General features: G+C 33.5%; 1 pseudogene; it reads left to right on the forward strand.

Moving 5' to 3' along the window:
- The first annotated feature begins 10,081 nt into the window (after positions 1–10,081).
- Positions 10,082–10,507, forward strand: LOC107636238 (ethylene-responsive transcription factor ERF098 pseudogene; annotated as a pseudogene).
- The last annotated feature ends 14,813 nt before the right edge of the window (positions 10,508–25,320 follow it).

Consider the following 25,320-nt stretch of genomic DNA (forward strand, 5'->3'; position numbering starts at 1 on the left):
ACCTGTGTAACCATCTAAAAAGCAATAATGTGATTTACCTGACAGGCGATCCAGTATTTGATCAATAAATGGAAGGGGGTAGTGATCCTTACGAGTGGCTTGGTTGAGGCGCCTGTAATCAATGCAGACTCTCCAGGCGTTCTGTACTCGGGTTGCTATGAGCTCTCCATACTCATTCTTCACTGTAGTGACTCCAGACTTCTTGGGTACCACTTGTACTGAGCTTACCTATTCACTGTCTGAGATGGGGTAGATGATATCCGCCTCAAGTAGTCTGGTCACTTCCTTTTTGACAACCTCCAAGATAGTGGGATTCAGTCTTCTCTGGGGTTGACAAACAAGCCTTGCTCCCTCTTCTAAAAATATTCTGTGCTCACAAACTTGAGGGTTGATGCCTTCTATGTCTACCAAGCTCCATCCAATTGCTCTTTTGTGTTTCCTCAGCACACTGAGTAGCTGTTCTTCTTGTTGGGAAGTGAGTTCCCTTGCAATAATAACTGGAAACTTTTGCTTGTCCTCAAGGTAAGCATACTTGAGGTGCGGAGGGATGGGCTTTAATTCCAATTTCTGCTCATGGTCAGGCTCTGGATTATCTGGGGCTGGTGATAATGGTAAAGTGCCCTCATTGTCCTCCAAGAGTGTCCCCACACTTGGACCTTGTCCTGTGTACTTCTCTTCTAACTCCTCCTGGTGAACTTCAGCCACGGTTTCATCTATGATGTCACACTGGGAGATAGAAAGGTCATCCGGAGGGTTCTTCATAGCTCCGTTTAAACTAAATTTTACTATTCTGCCATCTATTTCAAAAGAATAAGTTCCAAAAAATGCGTCCAGCTTGAATTTTGAAGTCTTCAGGAATGGTCTTCCAAACAGGATTGATGATGGCTTTCCTGAGTTATTAGGGGGCATTTCCAGAATGTAGAAGTCAATGGGAAATGTGAGCCCCTTAATGCTCATTAATACATCTTCAGCAACTCCAACCACTGTAATAATACTTTTATCTGCTAACACAAAACGAGCTGCCGACCTTTTTAAGGGAGGGAGCCTCAAAGTATCATATATAGACAAAGGCATTATACTAACGCATGCTCCTAAATCACACATGCAGTCAGAAAATATCACACCACCAATAGTACAATTAACCATACAAGGACCTGGATCACTACATTTTTCAGGTATACTTCCCATTAAAGCAGATATAGAACTACCTAAAGGAATAGTTTCTAATTCATTAATTTTGTCTTTATGTATGCATAAATCTTTTAGAAACTTTGCGTATTTAGGTACCTGCTGACTAACATCAAAAAGGGGAACAGTTACCTCAACCTTTTTGAATATCTCTACCATTTTGGGATCAAGTTCCATCTGCTTCCTGGGCTTCCTGGCAATTTGTGGAAATGGAATAGGGAGAGCATTTTCTGCAGGGTCTGCCTCCTTGGGTGCTTCTTCTGTGGTTGAGCCTCTACTTCTTCACCTATGTCTTGTATCGCCTCTTCCTCTTCAGCATCCTCTACTTCTACCACCTCTTCAGTTGAGGCGTGTTCTGATGGGATTGGCTCCTCCTGATTCCTCTCTTGCAGTGTGGTTCCGAACCTTAGGGTGATGGCATTGATGCCACCCTTTGGATTGGGTAAAGGTTGAGAAAGAATTCCACTGGAGCTTGCATGTTGAGTGTTTGAAGTGTTGGGTGGTGCCAGCTGGGAGATGAGAGCTTGTATAGCGGATGCTCGTCACTCGGAGAGGAATTAGATTGAGTGATCTGCGGAACTTGTTGTTGGTTGTGCTGTGGTCCTTGGGACTGCCTCAGGTGAGGTGCTCTGTAAGGCTGGTTCTGGTTCTGCTGCCTGTTGTTGTTATTATTCCACTTCTGATATCCTTGATTGTCTCTGCCTCCTCTGTTATTTTTGTCCCTCCAATTCTGGTTAGAATTATCTCTCCAACCTTGGTTAGAATTGTCCTGCCATCTATGGTTGTAACTGCCACCTTGATTGTACCCTTGTTTGGGGCGGTCATAGAAGTTATGAGTGGCTGCCACAATGTTATCTTCCTGCTGGAGCTGTGGACATTCATCAGTATAATGGCTGTAATCAGCACAGATCCCACACACTCTCTGTGGGACTAACTGTTGGCTTTACTATACTTGTTGTTGACTCAACTGCATCTGCTTCAGTAAGTTGGTCATTTCACATATACTCTGAGTCAGAGCAGTAGTTTCTTTGCTAGAAGATAGCTCTGCAACAGCCTTTGACTGGCCTTGTTTCTGCCTGTGATTCCTTGTAGACTCAGCCAAGTCGCTGATCAATTGCCATGCCTCATCAGTGGTCTTGTACTTTTTCATAGACCCATTGCTAGCACTTTCTATTGTGGTCTTATCTTGGGGCCTCATGCCCTGTGTGACGTAGCCAAGCAACACTATCTTGTCAATCATATGGTGGGGACATGATTCCAGAAGGTTGTTGAAGCGTTCCCAGTATTCATAGAGAGTCTTGGATTCGTCCTGAACAATCATGGAAATGTCCTTCCTCAGTTTATCAGTAACTTCAGCTGGGAAGAATTTTTCCAAAAATTCTCTTCTAAGCGTATCCCAGTCAGAAACAGTTGCTGCGGGTTGAGTGTAATACCACTCTCTCGCCTTTCCCTCAAGAGAGAATGGGAAAGATTTTAACAAAATAGAAGTTTCATCTGCACCGTTGCGCCTGACAGTAGAACAGGCTGCTTGGAAATCCCTCAGGTGCTTGATAGGCTCTTGAGCAGATAAGACATGAAACTTAGGCATCAAGTTGAGTAGTGCAGTCTTTATTTCAAAGTCTGTAGCCACTGCTGGATGATGCGCTTGAAACGGTTGCATTGTGAAATCAGGGGCTCCAGCCTCCTGGATAGTAATTGTTCTAAGTCCTGCCATGTCACCTGCACGTAAACCAACCGAATCAGTAGAACGGGGGCTTGTTTCTTCCTCAAGTGACGTTTCAGATTCGCCCTCAGAGAGGACTAACCGACGCCGAGCTTGCCTTATACGTGAAATAGTACTTTCGATCTCAGGATCAAATACTGGAAAGCTTGGATCAGGAAGTGAACGCGTCATTTAACAAAAGAAACATGCATCTCATAGTAACAAAAGTAAAATAAAATGCAAATAAATAAATTCCAATCAATAACTTAGCACTCTATTGCAACTCCCCGGCAACGGCACCAAAAATTGACGTGGCGGAAATTGGTGAGTTAAGAATTTATTATAAGAGATACGTTGCAAGTACAGTTCTTAACCAACCGAAAATTCGCTTATCAATTTAGAAGGGGTTGTCGCAAAATTAAAATTAAAATACTAGGAGTATGAATCCCAGGTCGTCTCCCAACGAGTTGAAGAAATGTGTGCTATTTTATTAATCAGATGTTTTCTAAAATGGTTTGAGTTGATAAACAGGAAATTAAATCAGAGAAATTATGTAATTTAAATAAAAACCTTGACCGGGAGTAGATTAGTTGGAAGTCCTATCCTTGATGGAGTTCTTCTCAAGATAAAAGTGATAATTAAAGGTTGCCTGCTCAGTTATCCTTTATCAGGTAAAGGAAAGTTAAGCAAGTTGGAAGTCAATTTCTATTCACAAGTCCTAATCCTCTCCCTTGGGAAGGACTAGTGTCAGTGATTAGAGGGCGACCTAACTATTATTTTACTCTTGAGCATCCAACTCAAGGTCTTCCTGTCAATCAACTCCTAATCAAGTTATGGAACTACTCGCTCATTATATTTGTAAAACCCACGAAATAAGAAAAGGAAATATTGAAAGACATGATAAATAATAATCAAAAGGATCAATTAAAAATAAAAATAGTTCTTGTATTAATAAATTCTAGAAATAATCCAATAATAATTCTGAGTAAATAAAGGACATGGATAAGGAAACAAACTAGAATGACGAAGTCTTGACGGAGGTAATAACTCTTCTCAATATCCCAGTCCAAAAAGCAATAAAATCAAAATCCTAAGAACTATGAATGTGTAGAAAGAAAACCTAGAGGAAGAGTAAATTCATATCTAAAACTAAAATTATGCGGAATAAATGTTGTCCCCTGGTCTCTGCATGTTTCCTGGCTCTAATCTGCTTTTCTGGGCTGAAAACTGGGTCAAAATAGGGCCCAAAATCGCCCCCAGCGAATTTTGCAGATTCTACAGATCGCGCACGTCACGCGATCGCGTCGTCCAGGCGTTCGCGTCATCCAGCGTTTTGCCTTACCACGCGTGCGCGTCGTCCACGCCTTTGCGTTGCTTGTGCAGTTTCCAATTCGGGCGGTCGCGTGAGCCATGCGTCCGCGTCACTTCTCGCTGGTCATCTCCTCAATTTCTTGTGTTCCTTCCATTTTTTGCAAGGTTCTTTTCTAATCTCCAAGTCATTCATGCCCTATAAAGCCTGAAACACTTAACACACAGATCACGGCATTGAATGGAATAAAAGAGAATTAAAATACAAAATTAAAAGTCTCTAGGAAGTAAGTTTTCAACCATAAAGTATTTTTAGGAAGGAATTATAAATGCATGCTAATCATATGAATAAATGGGTAAAGATTTGATAAAACCACACAATTAAGCACAATATAAACCATAAAATAGTGGTTTATCAAAGATATATAAAAAAAACCGTTTTCAACCGCAGTGATCATCGCTTGTTTTATGATTTTTTTTCAAAAATCAACCATTATTTATCTGAAAAAATCTAAATTCATATTTTGTAAAAACTCCAAACCAAACATAATATACCATAACATTCCACTACTTACCAAAGAACCATTCCAATCAAATTTACCAAGACTTATAACGTACCCAAATCACCGCTTCCGGTCCAAACATAATCAAACATGGCCTCCGGCCCAAAAAATAATCAACCACGGCCTCCGACCCAAAATACAACTAATCAACACTCAACCACTATAATCCGAACCAACCAGTCACAAATACAAGTAATGAAGTTCAAACACAATCAAGAGTAAATACAACATGTCAATTAGCAGTTAAACAAAAATATTCACATAGACAAACCAAGTACAATATTCACACTCAAATAATGTCACATAGATGCATATGATGCATCTGTCCTATTGACTATAAGCTCACATGTCGGTTATTTTGCCAAACTCGACATAAATCCAGTCGGCAACTCCCAGATCAGTGTTGCGCATCCCCAGGAGAAATAATTCCGTGGGAGAGTGCCCTACCACCTTCTCCTAGAGGTATATTCAGGGAGAAATATTCTTTGGGATAGTGTCTTACCACCTTCCCTTGAATACCGTAAAATTCTGTGGGATAGTGTCCTACCACCTAAAACCAGAGAGAGACGTGGGAGAAATATTCCGAGAAAAAGTGTCCTCCCACCTTCCCCACATCCGTGCTGCAAACACATTCCAAAGAGGAATAATTTCGTGAGAGAGTGCCCTACCACCTTCTTCTAGAGGTATTATCAGGGGGTAATATTTCGTAGGATTAGTACCCTACCACCTTTTCCTGAAGGCAGTACCACATTCACAAACACACAAGAGGGATACAACCATCGTCCTTGCTCAAACACAAATCAAATTTCAATGATGTTTCTAATCAGAATCAGAATCCACAATCCTTTAAAATCTTAACCCGGAGCAAGTAGGACTAAGTCACAACCCTTGCTTCCTACTCAGGTGTTTCAAATATCAAATTTCTTTAGCATGTTAAATCCATCTTTCTTTTATAAAACTCATTTTCACCAAATTAGAAGTCCCAAATTAAATTCAATAATCCATTTCTTCAATTCCATTTGAAATACTCCAAAAGCATAATTCTCAAATCACTTTCAATTTTAATCAAGTACCCAAAATCACTTTTAACTTCATTCTTAAGTTCAACTTTAAAGTATTCCCATAATTCTTAAAAATATCAACTTAACATAACCATAAAAATCACATTTTATTTAAAACATGTTCTTAAAACCGATTTCAATTTCATTTCTAAGTTTAAAATATTCCGTTGCGTCAAATCAAATTCAAATAAAATAATTCTTCAATCCAAAATTTTCAAATAACACTTCAAACGAAGTATTTAATTTTTATAAAAATTTCAGTAGCACCTCTCCTAAAACTTGGACTTTACTACTCATCAAGGGTTCCATCAACCACAACAAATCACTAACCCTTTTCTAAACAACGATCAAAACAACAAGGTTCTCAATTTATTCAATTTAGTAACCAAAATAATGTTATCAATATAACCAAAATTTATAGCAATTACTCAGTCTTAAATATCAGAAAACAGCCACAATCCAACCATCATTATAATAATTCCAAACCAAGCATAAACCCAACTCAATTCATCAATTACTCACCATATTTTAGTTCCAGAACTAACACATTATTATCATACAACCGGTTCAACAACAACCAACTCAACAAATTAGAATAATCAGCCTTCTCAATCAATCAATAAATCAATTAGGTAAAATTTTTACATTTATCCAAAATAGTTCAGTTCAATTCATAAGACTCACAAAAATACAGAGATATATTTTTTGCACCGATATCAATATATAACAATTCTTGAAAGTAAAATGAGTTTAAGAAAAAGCTCTTACCTCGAGTAGTCAAAATCCAAAAGCTATAAAAGACGTCAAAACCCCTCTTTCTCCTGGCCCGCAATAGCAGCAGCCGTAACCTCAACTCCACTCCGCTTTTGCAGCAACTGTAACAACTTTAATCGCACATGCAAAAACCGAAACTCAACCATATGGTAATAACACCGCAAAAACCTTAGCAACATATAACAAAAACTGATTTTCAAGGGTTCCAGAACGAAAACATATACTGTAACTAAGGAGGAACGACTAACCAAACAGCAGCGGCTCAAGCAATGGTTTTGGCGGCTAGAGGTATGGTAGTGAGGTCCCCGCAGCTCGACGGCGAGCTCCAACGGCGGCGGAAACCCCTTCTTCTCCTTCCCTGGTCTGTTCTTCCCTTCTCTGGTGTCACTCTCACTTGCTCTCTCCTTTCCCAGTGACGACAAACCAACAATAGCAGTGATGAATCGGCGGCGATGGAGGCATGGCAACGACGAGCTCCATCCCCCTCCGCGACTCTCTCTCTCTCTCTCCTCGTGCATCTTGCTCGACGACACACTCTCTCTCTCGGCCTTCCTCCCTCGCGTGTCTTTTTCTTCTGGCGATGTTGACAATGACGGTGAGGCAGCAACAGCGGCGCCTCCTCTCCCTCGCGTGTGTCACTCTCTCCCTCACCCCCAGCCCAACTTCAGTCTCTCTCTTCCTCAGCTCAATTCGGCGGCTCGGTGGTGGCAGCGGTGATAGGACACGACGGCGGTGGCGAGGTAGCAAGCTCCTCCCTCCTTTTTCTCTTCTGCGTGTGTGGGTGTGTGCAAAAAGAACGGGGTGGCAGCTGGTGATGTTAGAGGTATTAGGTGTTAGGGTTAGGGTTTTTGGAAGGTATAAGGATGATTTTGTATTTTCTAATAAAAATAGGAGTAATGTAATAATTGAAAACGAATTTTAATCCAACACTAATTATAAATAAAAATACTATTATTTTTAATTACCAAAATTTTAAATCATAAATAAAAAAATTTTTAATTTAATATAAAAATTTCTAAAAATATAATTCTAATAAATATAATAAATTATAAATAACTTATTATTTAATTTTTAAAAATCTGGGGTCTTACATTATCTATGTCTCTCATAGCTCTATCTTCTCTCAGCCTCAAGTTTGTCGTCTATTACTTCCCAGCAACGGCGGCGTCTCCAACAATGACAGATTCCTCTTCTTCCAACAACATCTCCTAATCCTTTACCCTAATTGATTGTTGCTGATTTAAGAATTTATGATTTCATTGAGATTTATCTATTTATTGCTATTCCACTTGATTTTGATAGCCTCGACAGGATGTCGAATTAAGCTTGTATCAAGATCTCAATTCGGGGAGCAGATACTACTCCTCTGAAAAAGAGTAGACTCAACTTGTGAATTTTTTAATATTTGTGTCGAAAAGTGTATAAAATTCTCAATAATATTAAACTATGGCAAATAATGTAAAGATTTGCAATAAAAAATATATAAAATAAATAAAAACTTTAAATAACCAAGAAAGTAAATTCATAATTAAAAGAAAATAAAATACTTGAAGAAAGAAAAAAAAATGCTCAAAGAAAATAAAGATAAAATAAATTAACAGAAAAAGAAAGAACAAAGGAAATAAAAGAAAAGAAACAAATGAAATAAATAAAAAAAATAGACTCTAGACACTCACATGCACTTGCATTCCATTATTCTCTTTAGCGTTAGTGTAACTTAGATTTTTGTAGAGTTTTGTGTGATGGTGAAGTTTTTATATTAAAGTATCTGATTTCTTTTGAAGTTCACATATTTATAGATCACAAGGATAGATTTGCAGAATGTTATCTCTTTCCACGATTTACTTTTCTCCCTTTTCTCAGGCTCTCATAACCAACGATTTTGCTTTGACTGTAAAGGACCTTGTTTTCTACGAAAAATACCCTATGTCCTTGCATTTTTACCTTAATCTCCAAGACTCACGTTCTGTCAAATTAAACCATGTATAATTATAAAATTTCAACTTAGATTCTTTTCAACTCGTCTCATCTCATAATCGACATTCTATTTTTTTATGGTCGAGTTCTCACTCCGTCGAAATTTTGACCACGTGTGATCAATCGATTTTGAAATAGATCCTTTTTTACTCAATTCATATGAGTCAGTCGACACCCAATTCTATCATAGCCAAATTTTGTAACCAGTCGAAATTTTGTACTAACACTTATTAATTTAAAAATTTGTTTAAATTTCTGATTTAAAAATTTAAGTCCTTTTGAATTTGGCGGACTGGCCCAAGTGTAGTGGCGAGTAGGGCTGGAAGTGAGTCAAGCCAGCTCATAAGTCAGCTCGAGCTCGATTCGTTAACAGCTCAATAAGCTAAGCTCATGAGCTGATGAGCCAAGCTTGAGCCTGGAATTGAGCTCATAAATTAAATGAGCCGAGCTTGAGTTTGGATAAGCTCAGCTCATTAGCTCGTGAGCTGGCTCGATTATATATATATATATATATATATATATATATATATATATATATATATATATATATATATTATAACAATCTTAATTATTTAATATTTATATTTATTTTTTACATATAATTTTAATATAGGACATAAATAAAAAATTTATAATTTATTGATAGATAAACGATATATAAAATTGATCTTTTCAAATATTTTTTAAAATATATAAGTTATAATTTATTGATATAGAATTATAGATTATGTATTTATGTTTCTCTTATTTGAGCCAGCTTGTGAGCTCGAGCCAGCTCGTGAGTTTTTGGTGAGCCGAGCTTGAGCTTAAGAAATAAGCTCGATTGTTAATGAGTCGAGTCGTGAGCCAAATTCAATTTTCGTGAGCCGAGCTTGAGCTTGGTCTAGCTCGACTCAACTCGGCTCACTTCCAGCCCTAGTGGCGAGAACGGATAGCTCGGTTTGATACCCCTACAATTAAATTGTCTTAGGTTCAAATTTTACAAATAATTAAATTCTTGAAATATAGATTAAATTTGCTGGATCCTGGATGATGAGAGAGTATGTGAAAATTATTATCCAGAAAAATGCCAATCAATGCTACCTACCAACTACGTGTCATGAACATCAAAATTAAAGTAACGGAAATCTGTACGTATATTTGCCTGTCCCACATATTTTTGTTCCAGTTAATTCCAAATATGAATAATCCTATTGGCCTTATTATGTACCCTTGTCGAAGAATCGAATTTATACACTCTCTCGCCAAAAAAAGTGAAAAACCTAAGAATATAGTCAATAGTCATCTTTCTGTTACGATGATGGCAACACTTGCATCAAAAAACGTGACGCAATAATAGTTTTCGCATATATATATATATAAGCCATCACTACCTATATATACAGATTCACATTTATTATTAAAATCCAATAAACATTTGATCCTACCAAATTGGAGCACAAAAGTTTTTCTCTTTTATTAAAAAGAACTTGTTAGTTAGTTGTAAGAGTGGCTAAATAGAGAAGTACATGGCGGATGCGGATAGGCCAGAGAAAGATTCCGGCGGCGGCGAAGAAACGAAGTACCGCGGCGTGAGGAAGAGGCCGTGGGGGAAGTATGGAGCCGAGATAAGGGATCCATCGAAGCCTACCGGAAGGATGTGGCTTGGGACATTCGACACGGCTGAGGAAGCCGCCAGAGCTTATGATCGAGCCGCCATTGCTTTGAGAGGTGGCCTTGCCATCCTTAATTTTCCGGATGAATATCATTCTCATCTCCCATTTATAGCTTCTTCTTCTTCTTCTTATTATTCTTCTACTTCTACTTCCATTGGATCAAGTTCTTCTTCTTCCAGTGCACAACAACGTAGGGAAGTTATTGAGCTTGAATGTTTGGACAATAAGGTTTTGGAGGATCTTCTTGAAGAAGAAGAAAGGAACAGAAGGAAATACTAATCCTAGAGCAGAACCTTCGTTAATTAGCTTGGGAGGAAAATCTTATCTTTTCTATTTTCCTAAAAAATTATTTCTTAAACATAGTTATTATCGTATTCAGAATGACATATTCTCTGTGCCTTGAATAACACACCGAGGATATATCATTTTGAATTATAATAATTTTATATTTGAATAATAATAATAATAATAATATTTTTGTTGTTTACATTAGTCATTAATAAATGTGTTTGTCCCTTCATATTTGGAGGTTTGATGTTCAGGGGGAAACCGCACTTTTTAATTTTTGTTTATTTGTCTTTTGTGTGACTTTTCTCTTCAGTTTCTGCACTTGTCAAATACTTCACGTGATGATGTTGACTGAATTAAGTTTATGCTTTTTATTTTATTTTATTTGTTTTAAAAAAATTTATTATTTAAACACTTTTTTATGAAGTACTTCCTCATATATGAATTTTGACCATATATTTATTATATTTTATATAATTAATTTAAATCTTGACCACATATATTTATTCCAATGGGTAAAATTTTTTATAATATAATATTTAAAATAATAATCATTTTAATAATATCATCTATTAAAACTTAAATATTTATTATGTAAATATATAAAAATTTATTATCCTGTGCAATAAATTAAATACTACATTATTACATTAGTAATTTTTTTGAAATACATTAAGAGACCAGGATTTAACTGCCTAACTAAAGTGGTGTCAACTCCGATGAAACTACTCCCAGTTAGTTGACTAATCAAGTGTGTTTGTACAAAGAAATTTTAGAAACGGATATAATTTTTTCTTTTACAAATTTAGATTTTTTTTTATTAAATTCATTTGTTTAGAATTTTGCGAAATTTTTAAATTTTTTAAAAGATTCATAATATGTTTGATAGTTTAAAAAAGAAAAAAAATAAAAATATTAATTTTGCTTTTTTTATTTCTTTTATTTTAATATTTAATTATATATCCAGACTAAAAATTTTAAATTATGTCCAAACGTTACGTATAGTTGTCTTTGTATAAAATTACAGGCGTGCTATACATCAGTCTTTTTGGCATATAAGTTTATACAAATTGGTCCAAGTCTAACAAAAACAACTATCAATTTAGATTACGTGTAAACACGCGTTTCCTCAATTCTTGAATAATGCAAACGGTTCTTTTTCCTTAATCAAAATCGCAACGCTCAAAATTCAAACAACGATCAAAATCTCTCAAAAATCTCTCAAAATCGTCGCAAAAAGTGAAGGAAGTTTCAAAACTGAATTCAAAAAGAATTATAAAAAATGAAATAAGATGAAGAAGAAGCAACAACAGAAGATGAGAAGGAAGAAGAGAAAGAGTTTTGAATTTTGCAGAATTTATCGGTTCAAATCCACAAAAAATTTTTAAACAATAATCTACCGAAATTTGCTACAACTATACAAAAATGTTTCCTTTAATGCTGCATTTTTTTTCTTATTTCTTTCTTTTTTATAGTTGAATAAATGTAAGTTCATCTTTTTTCTAAGTAATTTTGCAGTATTACGTGTTTCTTCTTCTTCGTTTGATTTTTTTGTTTTTATTCTTGTTAAGAGAGTAAAACAAGAAGAAACTTGAGAAGGTAAAATAAGAAGAAAAAGATGAATAAGAAAAAAAAAAGAAGATGGTGATAATGATGAAAATAAAAAAGAAGAAGAAGCAGCAGAAGATAAAGAAAGAGGAAGAGGAAGAGTTTTGAATTATGAGAAGTTATTAGTACAAATCCACCGAAAATTCTTAAACAATACACATAAATGTCTTAAACAATCCACGAAAATTTATTGCAAATACACAAATATATATATATATATATATATATATATATATATATATATATATATATATATATATATATATATATATATGCAGAACTCCTACATCACATTTAATTCAAACCATCAATGATGAATAACATTTTTCACAAACAAAAACAACATTATTCACCTACCGAATCATAAACTACTAACGAAAACATTAATTACAATCGAACCACACCTCAACCACTTGATTGGATTCAAAATAATAATCCACTTCGTTATGGTTCAATTGACAATCTGAACTTAAATCATTCATTATAAACTGATTTTAGAGCTTGATTTTAAAAATTTAGAGAACGAAAGAAATCGCAAAAAACGAAGAAAGAGAAGAACGAAGAGAAACGCAAAGATAGAAGAAAATGTAAATCGAAAACGTTGAGGAAATTCGAAAAAGGAAACGAAATTCTTTCGAAAAAGATAGTTATATATTCACGCGTTGATTGAAAAGTTGGTTAGATAATAACGCGTGAGGTGAATTAAATTAAAGAAACTTGTATAAATTTGTATGTGTAAATAATTTGTATATGAAAAATATTTAATAAAATTAATAATTAAAAATTATCAAATAATATTTTAATTAAATATATCACATTATTTAATAATTTTTAAATATTAAGATAAAAATAATTTTATACGAATTTATTTTTACTGTTGATTTGATCTATTTTTGCTTAGAAAATCTTGGCTTCAAAAACCGTAAGGAGTAGCCAAGAAGCAATAGCTCAAATGGCATAGTTTATACTCAATTAAGAGGTTGCGGGTTCAAGTCTTCATATTTTCGGTAAAAAAAGAAAAAAAAAACCGTAAGGAGTACAGACGTACGGAAATGAAGGCCTTAATATTTTAAGTAAGGGAAATGCTAGGTGTTTTTTAAAATTCAGCTTTCATTCCGTCTTTAAATTTAAATAATATTATTTAATTAACGGTATGATTAGGTATTTTTTAAAAATGATCATTTAACCAATTTTTTATTATAATAATTTAAAAAAAATTAAAACAAATATATTTAAATAGATTTAGTATTTTTTTAAAATTAAATAAACAATCAAAACATAAACTAAATAAAATTAAAATTTAAAATTTTTGTTTTAGTTTTAACATTTTTAATTATTAACAGATTATCATTTAAATACATATTCAAAAATTAAATTCAGTAAAATTGAAGATTTTAATTTTAAAATTCAAAAAATAAATCTTAAGGGTTTTAATTATTAACCTACACATCTAAAGTCCCTAACAGAAATCATATTTTAAACTAATATGTTAGATATATTTTCATTGAATAATATCTAAAAAACTTAGCTTAATTATTCATTTTAATAATTTTGAAAATGTTAATAAAAAAATAAGAAATATTAGATATGTTTTTATCGAATAAAATATAAAAAAATTAGTTTTATTTTTAACGTTTAACTTTAAATTTTAGATTTATAATTTTGGATGTGTTTCAAACATATTTTATATATAAGTTAATAATTTTAGATGTATAATAAATAAAAAAATAACCAATTTTTACAAATGTAAGACCCAGAATTTTTAAATAAATCTTGTTATGAATTAATTTCAATTCATTTAATTCATTAGAAATTTTATCTTCAGAAATTATTTTATTAAAGCTAATTAAATCAAAAATTAAATCAAGTTTTGATAATTAATTAGAATTTTACCTAATATTATCATTTTTGAATTATTATCTATATTTAAATTATAAAATTAGTAGTTACAGAATGACAAGAATATTTATGTGACTTAAATCAAATAATTGATATTTTTATGATTTAATACCTCAAATTTTAGGAATAAAGAAAATTAATTTTATTATCTTATAAATTCAATTAGAGATTTTGATTTTAAACCAATTAGTATTTTAATACAACAAATAATATTTTAAAATAATTTTGAAGATTAAATTAGATTCCAAATTAACACTCTATACCCTAATTTGATTAAAAATAACCAAAATTCCCAAACTCACTCTTCTAACCCTAATGTTATTACATTTTTTCCCTTCCTCCTTATCTCAGCGCCGCCATACCCTTTCCTCAGCTTCAGAAAATCAGGAAAAAGAAAGAAAGGGAAAGAGAGATGGGATCGGAGGAAGAGAAGAGAGAAAGGGAGAAGGGAGAGAGAGGAAGACGGCGCCGTCGCTGTGCCGTCGGGAGGGAGATTCGAGAGAGCGAGCACCGAGTTGAGGGAGCAGAGAAGCCGCGCCGCTGCTGCACCATGCCTCGCGAACCATTATCGCGTCGTGTCTATCGCCGTCCTCGCAGGCTCCTGTCACAGCCACTGTCCCCGCCGCGAAGTCCGTCGCCGTTGCTGCAGCTGTCAACGCCGTCGTCCATGGGTGAGGCAGAGGAGAGAGATCCGGGAGGAAGGGAGGATCGGGACCTGACCAGCCACCGCGCACAGTTGCCGCTCCTATCGCCGGCCATCCTCATCAAATCCGCCGCCTCCGAAGCTTCTGGCCGCGACTTCTGACCGCGCCTCTACCGCCGGAGAGCGCTGCTGCCACCGAAAAACGCCTTTGAAGCCTGTGTATGTTGGAAACTGCCGCCAGAACCCCTGTCTTCTTGGTAAGCACTTTGTTTCTGAAACTTCTTGAAATCAATGTTCCGTTGCAATCTGTTGGAGATTCTGAGATACTGGTACCGTAGGTTTGGATTCCGGTATTTGCGCGTCGAAATTAAGGTTGTTATTGAACCACCGGAGCTTCGGGGAGTGCCGGAGCTGCCGCCTGATCGGTTCAGAGGGTCACTGCTGCTTTGTTTCTCGTGGTGAGGTTATTTGATTCTATTTCAATTTATCGTAAATGTTCCATTACTAATTTCGTTCTGTTCCACTCAATATCAATTTCGCTTTAAATTCCAATTTATGTCAGAAAAGTGTTGTTGCCGCGATTCTTGATGCCGTTGTTGATATTGTCTGAAAATAAACAAGGTTGCTACCGCTGCTGTAAAATTGAAAATAAACAAAAGAGGAATTGATAAGTCTAACTACTGAGCTTTGACTAAATCGAGGTAGGGGTTTTTCTTAAAATCTAATTTACATTACAGAGTTGTGATGAATAGATATTGATGCAAAAAGATATATTTATGTGATTATATTTGTCTTATGGATGTAATAGATTGTTGAACTGGATTATTGGGTGCTTGATTGCTTGAGTGAAGTACGGTTGTTGATAAGAAATGGATTTGAAAAGTTATTTACTTGATTATTATAAAAAGTGATTTTCTTCGTTTGAAGTTAAACCGGTTTGATTTTGAGTCGGTCTGATTTTATAAATAATTTAATATTTGAGCTGGTTTGACTTTAGAAAGAGTTTCATTATTGGAATTGGTCTGATTTGAAAATACTTTGATAATGGAATTGGTTGAATTTTGGAAAGTGTTGAGATTTGGAAATGGTTGAGAAAGGATTTGAGAAATGTTTGAATGGGACCCGAAAAGGGTGGCAGTGTCCGAGTTTTAAAGAAAATGCTGCCGAAATTTTATAAAATTGGAAGCTTTATTTGAAGTAGTTAATTAAAAAGATTTGTTTTTTAAACGTTCTATGCTTCAAGATTGATTTATTTATCAAAGAAAGAATTATGTTTTGAATTAGGACTGTTAATGAATGGGATAGAAAGAAGGATGATGAGAATTGATGAGGATTTTCCTTGAAATATGGTTTTTGAATGAAGTTGGAAATGAGATTTGGATTGATGAATGATTATGATGTTAAGAATGTTGAGATATGATCTTTGAATTATTTATATGGCTTATGAATTTGAAATATCTGAGATACGAGGTTCCCTGGATTAAGTGCCGTGGCTTGCCACCACGTGTACCAGGTTGAAAACTCGATACTCTGTTGACCCTACGATGTAAGTGTGTGACCGGGCACTATATAAATTTCCGGAAATGTTACCCCCATTGAGTAATATTGATTATTTGAGAAAAAGCTATGCATAGACTCTTGGGGATGCACGTCGGGGGACAGTCTAAGTACAATTCAGACTTGTCGGGTTGGCTGGATAACCGACAGATGAGCCTCATTAGCCATAGGACAGGCATGCATCATATGCATTTGTATGCTTTGCTTGAGTTTGAACTTGTTTTGGTTTGCCTAATTGCTAAACTGTTCGTAACTGCTACTTGGACTATTTGCTGTAACTGCTGCCTACTTGTGCTTTTCTTGTCTGTCTTGCCTGTGTTTGTCCTGGCGTGCTACATTTGAGATTGAACTTTGGTGCTATATTAATGATTGTGTTGTTTGATTGCGTGGTTAGTTTCTGATTGAAAGTTTCTTATAAGAAAAGAAAGGTTTCGGATTTCTGAAAGATTAAACATTGTTTCTTTGAAAATGTTTTGAACAATTACCTATTGGTTTTTAAAAGATTCATAAGGCAATGATAATCACTGAGCTTGAAAACAGTTTTCTTATAAAATATCTTCTTATGACAACTTTGAAACTCCGTGGTGAGCCCGTGTGGTTAGGTTCTCCCCCCTACAGCTTTACCTTTTCAGGAACCAGATGAAGAGGCATTAAGGAGTGTTATACTGCGTTTGGTTTATATATTGTTGTATTAATTAGATTATTTTTTTTCCTCATCTTTGTTATTACAAATTTGTAAGAGGGATAGGAGTTGTATGTTTTATATGTATATTATATTATGAGTTATTATGTAAGGAGTTTTGTATATGAATCTATGCCTGCTTGTATTTTTGCTAAGATAAAGTATTTATTTCCGGTTTTTGAAGAAATCAGCGATACAGTGTCGAGTCACAGGCTCCTATTTTAGTATTTAGTATGTAAAGTAGTCGTAATACTTCTTGCTATCAGAGTGGCACAGCCGGAAGCGTGACTTCTGATAGTGAGGGTGTTACATTATGGTATCAGAGCAGTCTTTCCTGTAGAGCCTTGGGAATGGACTGATTATGCTTCAATTGCATACTCTGAGAGTATGTCATGTAGTAGGTCTTGTTTGAATAATGAGAATTAGAGCTTTATGCACATGACGGTCTATTGATTAATGCCATTAGTCTTGCATTGCATAATTCCTGGTATTAAGTTTGGCCGGCTTAACACTAGTGAATTATGTATATGGAAGCACCAATGGGTTATCATAGATAATATGCGAGTCATAGGTAATGCGAATTGCGGGTTTTGGGAACGTTAGGAGTTAATTCTTGAGGTTACTCGGTTAGGTGTCTTGAACTCTGCGAATATCACGTATCTTATTCCTGCTTGGTATGCTCTAAGTTTCTTGTCTGCGATACTTTTCTTGGAAAGTGAACAGATTATCTTTCAATCATACTCTCTTGTTCACGTATGCTTTTGTTTGATCCTAACTACATATGCCTGTTTAAAACTCTCGGTGTATTTACCTTCTTTATTTAGGCACTTCTTTTTGAATCATGTATTTTTTTATATACATTTAAATCTGTTTTGATGCCGGACACCTTTTTAAGTTCATATTTTGAGTCCTTTGTAAATAAATTGTAATTTAGTTTTCCTCTTATTTGATAATAATTACAGCCATTCTTTAAATCTTAACAAAACCGTTTCTGATTTGAAATACACAACCGCTTTTAATTTGATATGTACTTCTTTATATAAATGTTGAAAGTTCCTTATACAGTTTAAAACTAGTTTTTTCCAATACCTTGCCTGTTTCTTTACTGATTTATGGAAATGTATATATACTTCAAATACAATTTGATTTTCTAACAATTTTATTATAGTTTTTACGAATATCCTTATTTGACTATATATTTAGATATTTTTCAAAGAAAGGTTTTTGTCTCTTTCCAGTTGGTTTTGTTTGGTAAGCTTCACCTAATTTATTTTTATTCGAATTTGGTTTAGCATACTATATTATTTATGCAATTGTTGTTCTTACAAAAAAATGTTGGACTCATGTCTTTATTCTTATGAATGGACCAATTTCTTTTTTAAACTTTTTATTTTTGTGGATGTCATATTTAATTCTGTTTTTAACTACTCTTTTATTTTTTTTTAACGTTACCATTAGTCTTAGTTTTCCATTTCTTGTGAAACTCATTCTCATCCGAGTCAACTTTAATTTGTTTCCATCTAATGCACCATTTGTCCTTTTATTTGTCTTTCTTTAGTCAAAGGTTCTTTCTTGAGAATTTTCTATTGATTGAGTTGTCTTCCTGGCACGTTTTGTATTCCTTTAGACCAATTGGAAACTCATTTGATAATCCATACCCAGTGAGTTCTTGTTTGGATTCCCTTAATTTAAAGATCCTTTCTTCCATGGGCTGATTTCGTTTTAAGCACATCGTGATCTTCTTAAATGATACTTGCGAGGGTGTTATTTCAGGTATACTTTCAGAATTTTGTTTTGAACCATTTTTGAAAAAGTTTTGAATTCTTTTGAAGAAATTTAAGTTTTGAATCAACTTTTTAAGTTGTTAAGTTTCTTCTTAAGCTTTTCGTTTCTATGAGTGACATGCTTTATGAATCCTAATTGAAATCCTTCGATTTAAGTTTTTTTCTTAAAATGAGTTAGTTTCCTTTTTAGCACATCTTAATATTATTGAACATCCTTATAAAGTTGTGACTTCAAGTATATTATTGAAGTTTTGATTTAAACCTTTTTAAACAAGTTTCGATTTATTTTTATGCAAAGTTGTCCCTGACTAGAATTGCTTTACTTGAGCAGTGCCTCTCTTTGGTGTGATTTGAACTTGTTTTGGGGCGATACATCTATTGAAGTTTTAATAAAATCGTTTTCAATTTAGCTTACAGTCCTTTACCTTATAATCTGAAAATTTCTATGTGATTTAAACCTGTTTGATTGTAATGCATCATCTTTTCTTTTATGAGTAAAACTTTATCTCGGATTTTCTTCCAACAGGATTATAGTTTTCATACATGCTTAAAAAAGAAGAGAAAATACAATTTTGCTCTTAGCCAAATTAATTTTTCCATTTACAAAGTTTGTGTAATCTATTTCCACTTGAATTTATATTGAAATAATGCCACATTTACATTTTTATTACTCTTTTGAAGGATGTTTGTTACCCATTTTCTCTTTTAGAACATGAAATGATTTCCCCTTAAGTTTCCATTCTTTACGAACAATGCATTTGAAAATATTTTTAACCATACTCTTGAGTTCTATAAACTTTGTCTTTGGTTTGGATATACTTCTTCTGCAAACCTCATATTTACTTGACTCAGCTTGAATTCGTTTCAAAATGCTGCATTGTTTTTCATCTTATTGGTCTTATCAAATTCCTTCGATTCAAGAGTTACCCTTAAAGATATTAGTTGACTCTCTTTCCAGCACTCTTTATTACTTGTTCATCCTTGTTTACTTGTGATTTCAGCAATTCTTTCAAATTTTCGCGAACACGGTTCTTGTCGCTTTTCTTCCTTTTCTATGGTCTACTATCCTTCTGAGTATACTCGAGATTAGTTTTGGCATCTTGTGTGACCATTAGACTTAGTAAACGACACATTAGTCCTTTAGGACACGTTTAGTTAATGCAATAGGTGAAACTCATAAGTGTACGACATCACAGGGAGTTGTGAAACCTTGTTTTACGTGAAAGAGTTTTGTTGTTGTGGGACTTATAACCAGTAGTAAGGATTGCAAAGTGTTTAACAAAGTTGAGAACTTTCGGATGAGTTGCTCAATGAAGTACGGTTAAGAATGGTGGAGATAAATTATGTTGAAGTTTGAATAATTGAATCCCTAAAGTTGATATAAGATCAGTATGTGGACGTTAAGCACATCATTTTAACCCCAACTTGTGTTATAACCTTTTGCTGCATTGCTTTACCATCACATGTTTGAAACATATCATCTTGTACATCAAGCCTATCTTGTAACTTCTGTTTCGCATCACACTTATATCCTTTATAACTTTATGCCATACGAAAATTCTGGTATTTGAAACTATATGAATATATATACTGAGAACTTTTTACCTTTTCTTTAAATAAGTTCAAGAGTGAAGTAATATGAAATCTCTTTTATTTTGTATCAATTTTCGAGGACGAAAATTTTATAAGGTGAGAAGGATGTAAGACCCAGAATTTTCAAATAAATCTTGTTATGAATTAATTTCAACTCATTTAATTCATTAGAAATTTTATCTTCAGAAATTATTTTATTAAAGCTAATTAAATCAAAAATTAAATCAAGTTTTGATAATTAATTAAAATTTTACCTAATATTATCATTTTTGAATTATTATCTATATTTAAATTATAAAATTAGTAGTTACAGAATGACAAAAATATTTATGTGAATTAAATCAAATAATTGATATTTTTATGATTTAATACCTCAAATTTTAGGAATAAAGAAAATTAATTTTATTATCTTGTAAATTCAATTAGAGATTTTGATTTTAAACCAATTAGTATTTTAATACAACAAATAATATTTTAAAATAATTTTAAAGATTAAATTAGATTCCAAATTAACACTCTATACCCTAATTTGATTAAAAATAACCAAAATTCTCAGACTCACTCTTCTAACCCTAATGTTATTACATTTTTCCCCTTCCTCCTTATTTCAGCACCGCCATACCCTTTCCTCAGCTTCAGAAAATCAGGAAAAAGAAAGAAAGGGAAAGAAAGATGGGATCGGAGGAAGAGAAGAGAGAAAGGGAGAAGGGAGAGAGAGGGAGACGGCGCCATCGCTGTGCCGTCGGAAGGGAGATTCGAGAGAGCGAGCACCGAGTTGAGGGAGCAGAGAAGCCGCGCCGCCGCTGCACCATGCCTCGCGAACCATTGCCGCGTCGTGTCTATCGCCGTCCTCGCAGGCTCCTGTCACAGCCACTGTCCCTGCCGCGAAGTCCGTCGCCGTTGCTGCAGCTGTCAGCGCCGTCGTCCATGGGTGAGGCAGAGGAGAGAGATCCGGGAGGAAGGGAGGATCGGGACCTGTCCAGCCACCGCGCACAGTTGCCGCTCCTATCGCCGGCCATCCTCATCAAATCCGCCGCCTCCGAAGCTTCTGGCCGCGACTTCTGACTGCGCCTCTACCGCCGGAGAGCGCTGCTGCCACCGAAAACCGCCTTTGAAGCCTGTGTATGTTGGAAACTGCCGCCAGAACCCCTATCTTCTTGGTAAGCACTTTGTTTCTGAAACTTCTTGAAATCAATGTTCCGTTGCAATCTGTTGGAGATTCTGAGATACTGGTACCGTAGGTTTGGATTCCGGTATTTGCGCGTCGAAATTAAGGTTGTTATTGAACCACCGGAGCTTCGGGGAGTGCCGGAGCTGCCGCCTGATCGGTTCAGAGGGTCACTGCTGCTTTGTTTCTCGTGGTGAGGTTATTTGATTCTATTTCAATTTATCGTAAATGTTCCATTACTAATTTCGTTCTGTTCCACTCAATATCAATTTCGCTTTAAATTCCAATTTATGTCAGAAAAGTGTTGTTGCCGCGATTCTTGATGCCGTTGTTGATATTGTCTGAAAATAAACAAGGTTGCTACCGCTGCTGTAAAATTGAAAATAAACAAAAGAGGAATTGATGAGTCTAACTACTGAGCTTTGACTAAATCGAGGTAGGGGTTTTTCTTAAAATCTAATTTACATTACAGAGTTGTGATGAATAGATATTGATGCAAAAAGATATATTTATGTGATTATATTTGTCTTATGGATGTAATAGATTGTTGAACTGGATTATTGGGTGCTTGATTGCTTGAGTGAAGTACGGTTGTTGATAAGAAATGGATTTGAAAAGTTATTTACTTGATTATTATAAAAAGTGATTTTCTTCGTTTGAAGTTAAACCGGTTTGATTTTGAGTCGGTCTGATTTTATAAATAATTTAATATTTGAGCTGGTTTGACTTTAGAAAGAGTTTCATTATTGGAATTGGTCTGATTTGAAAATACTTTGATAATGGAATTGGTTGAATTTTGGAAAGTGTTGAGATTTGGAAATGGTTGAGAAAGGATTTGAGAAATGTTTGAATGGGACCCGAAAAGGGTGGCAGTGTCCGAGTTTTAAAGAAAATGCTGCCGAAATTTTATAAAATTGGAAGCTTTATTTGAAGTAGTTAATTAAAAAGATTTGTTTTTTAAACGTTCTATGCTTCAAGATTGATTTATTTATCAAAGAAAGAATTATGTTTTGAATTAGGACTGTTAATGAATGGGATAGAAAGAAGGATGATGAGAATTGATGAGGATTTTTCTTGAAATATGGTTTTTGAATGAAGTTGGAAATGAGATTTGGATTAATGAATGATTATGATGTTAAGAATGTTGAGATATGATCTTTGAATTATTTATATGGCTTATGAATTTGAAATATCTGAGATACGAGGTTCCCTGGATTAAGTGCCGTGGCTTGCCACCACGTGTACCAGGTTGAAAACTCGATACTCTGTTGACCCTACGATGTAAGTGTGTGACCGAGCACTATATAAATTCCCGGGAATGTTACCCCCATTGAGTAATATTGATTATTTGAGAAAAAGCTATGCATAGACTTTTGGGGATGCACGTCGGGGGACAGTCTAAGTACAATTCAGACTTGTCGGGTTGGCTGGATAACCGACAGATGAGCCTCATTAGCCATAGGACAGGCATGCATCATATGCATTTGTATGCTTTGCTTGAGTTTGAACTTGTTTTGGTTTGCCTAATTGCTAAACTATTCGTAACTGCTACTTGGACTATTTGCTGTAACTGCTGCCTACTTGTGCTTTTCTTGTCTGTCTTGCCTGTGTTTGTCCTGGCGTGCTACATTTGAGATTGAACTTTGGTGCTATATTAATGATTGTGTTGTTTGATTGCGTGGTTGGTTTCTGATTGAAAGTTTCTTATAAGAAAGGAAAGGTTTCGGATTTCTGAAAGATTAAACATTGTTTCTTTGAAAATGTTTTGAACAATTACCTATTGGTTTTTAAAAGATTCATAAGGCAATGATAATCACTGAGCTTGAAAACAGTTTTCTTATAAAATATCTTCTTATGACAACTTTAAAACTCCGTGGTGAGACCGTGTGGTTAGGTTCTCACCCCCTACAACTTTACCTTTTCAGGAACCAGATGAAGAAGCATTAAGGAGTGTTATACTGCGTTTGATTTATATATTGTTATATTAATTAGATTATTTTTTTCCCTCGTCTTTGTTATTACAAATTTGTAAGAGGGATAGGAGTTGTATGTTTTATATGTATATTATATTATGAGTTATTATGTAAGGAGTTTTGTATATGAATCTATGCCTGCTTGTATTTTTGCTAAAATAAAGTATTTATTTCCGGTTTTTGAAGAAATAAGCGATACAGTGTCGAGTCACAGGCTCCTATTTTAGTATTTAGTATGTAAAGTAGTCGTAATACTTCTTGCTATCAGAGTGGCGCAGCCGGAAGCGTGACTTCTGATAGTGAGGATGTTACAACAAACATACATTTTAATAATTTTAAAAGCATTAATGTTCAAATAAGTAACTATAAAATTCAACAAATAATAAAAAATAAAAAATATTAGATGAGTTTTTATTGAATAAGATATAAAAAAATTAATTTTATATTTAACGTTTAAATTTAAATTTTTTATTTATGATTTTGGATGTGTTTCAGAAATATTTTATCTATCACTTAATAATTTTAGATGTGTTACAATTGAAAACAAAAACAAATTTTTACAAACATACATTTTAATACTTTTAAAAGCATTAATATTCAAATAAGTAACGAAAAAATCTAACTATTAAAAAAAAGAGAAATATTAGATGAGTTTTTATCGAATAAGATATAAAAAATTAATTTTATTTTTAATGTTTAAATTTAAATTTTAGATTTATGATTTTGGATGTGTTTCAAAAATATTTTCTGTATAACTTAATAATTTTAGATGTGTTATAATTGAAAAAAATAATTTTTAGGAACATACATTTTAATAATTTTAAAAGGTAATGAAAAAATCCAACTAATAATTAAAAAAATTGTTGAAAACTATAAACCTTTATCAAATTTTTATTTGTTATCTTTTTTTCTTTCGAATATCTGTCATTGCTCTTTTATTTATCTTTAATTCAGTTTAATTATTTTTTGTTGGTGGTCATCTCTAATCATTCTAGAGATAAATATTAAAAAATAAAAAAAGAAAGAAAATAAGAGTAAAAAAGAAGAAAAGAATATTGATGTATAAAATGATAATTCATTTTTTGTTTAATTCAAAAATTGATATAATCTTATTAAAATTTCATTCGACAATGATGATGAATGAGTTTTGAGTTAGCATGCAAGTCACTCAAAATAGGAAGAAAATAGCACGACTCATCTAATAATAATAATAATAATAATAATAATAATAATAATTTTTTTGAAAGATTTAGATAATATTGATAAAAATATTCAGAGAGAGGATCAAAATGACAAAAATATTTCTAAAAATATAAAAATATGATAATACTATTCAAATATAAGATAATATTCTCAAAAAAATTTTAGAGATCAAATTTTAATATAATTTATTATAAAATATAATTAAAAAAATAAGTTATTTTTATTTTTAAAATTTGATATTTTATGTTAAGTGAATTGTTTTACAATATCTTTTTGTGAATAGCTGAAAATTAAAAAGAATGTATGAAAGTCAAATTTTACTTCAAAATTTAGCACGTATCTTTTAAGTAATTATCAGCATATATATTTCTACAAAAATTTAGATTAAATATATATATTTTTTCAAATCATAATTCTTTTGATTCTTATAGAAAATGATTTTTTTATTATTTTTATCACTTTTTAATTTTTTTTAAAAGTGTTTTATTTTATTTTGATCTTTCACGGATATTTTTATTAGAGCTAAAATCTTTTAGTAATATTTTTTTATACTCTAATTTAAATGTCAACACAATGTCATGTTAATAAAATAAAATAAAAGCTACTCGGTAAAACTACAACAACAGTTCGAATAACCAACAAAAGGTGCTCTTCAAGTACTCATGAAAAATTCCATTGTTTTATTGATTTTCCC

This window comes from Arachis ipaensis, chromosome B4 (genome assembly GCF_059453495.1).
Source record: "Arachis ipaensis isolate K30076 ecotype BB chromosome B4, ASM5945349v1, whole genome shotgun sequence".
Taxonomy (NCBI): Eukaryota; Viridiplantae; Streptophyta; class Magnoliopsida; order Fabales; family Fabaceae; genus Arachis; species Arachis ipaensis.